This window comes from Herpailurus yagouaroundi, unplaced genomic scaffold, assembly GCF_014898765.1.
Source record: "Herpailurus yagouaroundi ecotype Mexico unplaced genomic scaffold, PumYag 100, whole genome shotgun sequence".
NCBI lineage: Eukaryota > Metazoa > Chordata > Mammalia > Carnivora > Felidae > Herpailurus > Herpailurus yagouaroundi.
The window spans coordinates 37,085,431-37,089,754 of NW_024412391.1; positions in this window are offsets into that span (position 1 = coordinate 37,085,431).

Genomic DNA, 4,324 nt, shown 5'->3' on the forward strand with positions numbered 1-4,324 from the left:
ACTTTTTCAAAGAGATGTTTGTTTAGGTCAAATTGCTTCCTAATCCCTCCTGAAAATTATGCTGTAGTCTTCAAAGGAAGCCAATCTGGGAACTAAACAACATGTCAGTTGGTCAACACAAGTTGAAGGTGTTCATTAAGAATGTTATTCTTTTCAAAAATTTCTATTTTTCTAAGAAAGTTAAAAATAAGTGATACAAAAAGACTAACAGTAAAGTATCCTTCCTCACAGTCTGAAAAAAAAATTAAGTCCATCAGAAAGAAATAACATGCACCAAAAAAAACCACACAAGAAATGTCACTAAAAAGTTGAATATTCCCAAGTAGGAAACAGAATTCACCCTTTCTGGCACAGATGGGTATATCCATGAGTCTACTATAGTGGCTAGAAGTAGCAACCACATTCTGTCCACCTCCACAAAAACATGAAAATAAGATGATCTGGAGCTCATCTGTGGATTTATGGAGACAAGCCATCCATACAGCTTAATATGACTTCAATGTTCAATCAACAGGCCAGAGAATCAAGTGGAAAATTCCCCAACTATAGCCTTCTTAGTCATTTTCTAAGTTAATGATAAGAATAAAAGAAATCACTAAAAGCAGACGAGACCATTTTCCCCAAGCAGACTTAGTCATTTCCCTTGACTCCTGAGAAGTTTCCAGCACAGCTCATTGCACTTTGGACAATTCCTTAACCATCCATCAGCTGTATCTAAAATAATAAAAATGGTAGAGAAACTGAGAACTCTTAAGTGTGACCATACCCATGCCTGTCACTTCAGCTTTGCAAAAGTTAAACTTCTCTTCTCCTGGAAGGTATTCAATAAGAAAAACATTCCTTGTGGTCTGGAGGTGATTTCTGCCTAAACAACGATATATAACTGACAGTACAGACAGGATATTAGAAGTCCTGTTTTCAGCTTTGTCACCACCAAAGTACACCAGCAGTGTATTAGGATAATTTCACCAGCTTCTGTAACAACTCCCAAAATGTTAGTAGTCTGATGCTATCGTTCTCACCCATGTCATGGTCCAATCAGGTGTCCAGTCTTCAATGTAATATTTTAGGGATGCCAGTTCTTTTCATCCTGTTGTGCTTCCATTTTGGGGGTTTCCTGAGTCGCTCACCAGACCCTTTGCATTCACCTAATGAGTGAGAGAAGGGGATTGTGCCCGGCTTAGAATGGTACACATCACTTGTGCCCACATCTCATGTGTAGCAACATAACTCTCTAATATAATCACAGGTATTGTAAATACAACCAGAGTAATGAGACAGATGAGCACCTAGGCAGTCTGCCCTAGTAAGGAAGCACATCATTCAAGCTCTCTGGCACTCACTTTATAATGATACATAAAATGAGGTAGTGGAACAATAGAATCTCTAAGTTCACACTTGGTTCTGGCAGTCTGTAGTTCTCAAATAGGAGAATATCTCTCGCTTGGGTTCACAGACATGGTCTGCTCATAAGAGAAGAAGGTGTTTAACCACTCTGCTATTATCTGAGACTTCCCTTCCACTTCTTGATATGACATTTGTCTTTAGCACTTTCAGTAATGTCCAAAAAAGTAAGGGAATGCATGTGATAAAGCTGACTGAGCTATCAACAGCAAATCAGGGACCCTTCTAGCCCTAATGTTCTATAATCCATTGTGTCATGCTCCTTATTTAGCAAAAAAGTTGTCCAAGAATCCATGGGACTGGAAAAACTGTATGGTTTCAGTAGCAGTTCTTTCACACAGGCTGAGCTACATAGTTATTGCTATGGTCGTAAGATAGATTAAGAGGCTAATGATGTTAGTGGCTTTAATATGTGTGTGTTTTTCTCAAGCTCTCCGAAGTCTGATTTTCTCTCTGGTTGAGAAACATTGCTGACATGGGCCTAAATTAATAATCTGTCCTTGATGTGTATCTGACTATTGCTGTCAAGATTTGAATAAGCATTCAAGTCAATAATAAATTTGAAACAACTGGTTAACTACCAAATAAATCAGCCCAATATCATTTCCTTTGGTTTCTTATGTTCTTTATTTTGTTTTACATTATCAAGATTAGATAGAGCATATCAGTCCTGATGATGTTTTCCACTTTACTTTATCATAACAATTAGTCCAGCTCTGTTGTTTAAATATTCTAAAAGTCAATTTGAGAAAAGATTTAGATAAAATACTACATTTTTCAACTAGGATCTTATGACAAGAAACAGGTAAGTGTATTTTTTATTAGAGATCAAATGTGGTACCTTCACAGAGAGAACTATAACTGAGTATCAGAAAAAGAATCTACACGTCATTATTTAATTAAGTGGGGTTGTTAAAGAATAATTTGCAAAAATAATTGCTAATACATCTTTTTTAAACACTATTTTCATTATCTTATTTTGCAGTTTGCCCTTAAATAAACAACTCTTTCTATAATATTTGTTTTTCCTATAACTAATGTATATAAACTGAGATTTACATCACTGAATTTTCTTTAGGATACCCTCCCTGCAGATTGACCATATTTCTGTCAAATTCTATGCATGCATTACTGAATTTCTAATAGATTAACAATTGCCTGATATCACCTTGAAACAGAGCTGGGCAATTTGATTATGTAAGGGAACTAAAGCATCCTGATATAATTTGGAAAAGTTTTCAATAGCACAAATCTATTTTAAATGTTTTTGTAATATATGCATCTAATTACAGTCAGCTATAAGTCAGTAATTATATTCAGCTGAAATTCTCAAATCAATCAATGCATCATACTATATATATCATGGCCAAGTTACCACTACCATAAGAATGTAAGAGTAATTTTATCAATGAACATAACTTATTAAATTAATAATTCAAAGACTAAAAGATCATGATTCTCTTCATAGAAGCCAAAAAGGATCTTAAGAGTCAATAGCACTTTCTATTAAATAATCTCTGAAAACTATAAATAAACAGAAGATATTTCCTTAGCATAGTAAAAGACAACTTGCTTGGATCAATAGCCAACCTGAAATTAAGGGTTAAACATTATAGTGTTTGCATTATAGTCAAAAGCAAGCCAAGGATTCCCATTATCACTACTATTATTCAACATTGTACAGTGACTTTTTGCTAAAGAAATGGGACAAGAAAAATAAAAGAACTAAGTTTAAATATTATAAATGAAGAGAAGAATATCAAGCAGGAGAACATCAACCCAGTTAATACCATCTCCTTTCCATTTCTCCCTGGAGTTAGCACTGCTTTCCTGGATCGGTGGTTTGTTTAAGTCACACATCTAACCACTCACTCTGAAGATTTTACACTTGGGATTTTAATGTTTGTTTGCTTGTTTCTTTTTTTAAGTCACTAGGTATTGGAGTTGGAAAGGAAAGAGATGAGGTAGTTGGGCCTGAGTTGCCCAAAGTGGATCCTTTGGACTACTGGCAGTAATGAGTATGATGTGGAAATGGAGTTTTGTAGCTAAATAAGGTGGGTGAATTCTATATAAAACAGGACTTATTTTTCCTGCAAGACTCCTCAGAATTTCCAAGTGCAGCTCTGTGTTATGAATATACAGGAAGGCGTATAGCACATAGTGTTCCCCAAAGTACCTGACCATGGAGACCCTCCTTGCCCTTTTCCTGAGAAGTGTCTCAGGGGAATCAAGGGTCCATAAAACAGATTTTGACAAACAGTCTTCCAGGCTTATCCCCTCATTTCACAGATGAGAAATCTGATGCCCAGAAGAGGAAGTGACTTGTTGAAGGAGATGCAGGGACTCCCTAGCCAGGCAGGAACTAAAAGCCATGTTTCCTCCCTGCCCTCTCCTAATTCCTGCCTCTCTGTTTGAGATGCTCCTGTAACTGCTTTCTCTCCACCCCCTGACCAGTATGGTTAGATGCTACATTAGTTTGCTAGGGCTAATGTAACAAAATACCCCAGGAGGGTGGCTTCAACACCAGAGATGAGGTTCTGAGGCTAGACGTCTGAGATCAAGGCATCAGCAGGTTTGGTCTCTTCTGAGGCCTCTCTCCTTGGCTTGCCCACGGCCATCATCTCACTGTGCCCTTACATGGTTTTACCTCTTTGTGTGCACATGCCTGTGGCCACTCTGCTCTTCTTATAAGAACACCAGTCATATTGGATAAGGACCAAACTATTTGACCTTCTTGTACCTTAACTACCTCTTTAAAGGCTCTACCTGCAGATGCTGTCACATCTGAGTACTGAGTTAGGACCTCAACATATGAACTTGGGGAGGACACAAGCCATAACAGCCATAACAGATGCCATTCTCTATGCAGTGCCCTGTGGTTCTCAGTCATAGCTGCATCTCATTGGGTATGGTAGACAAA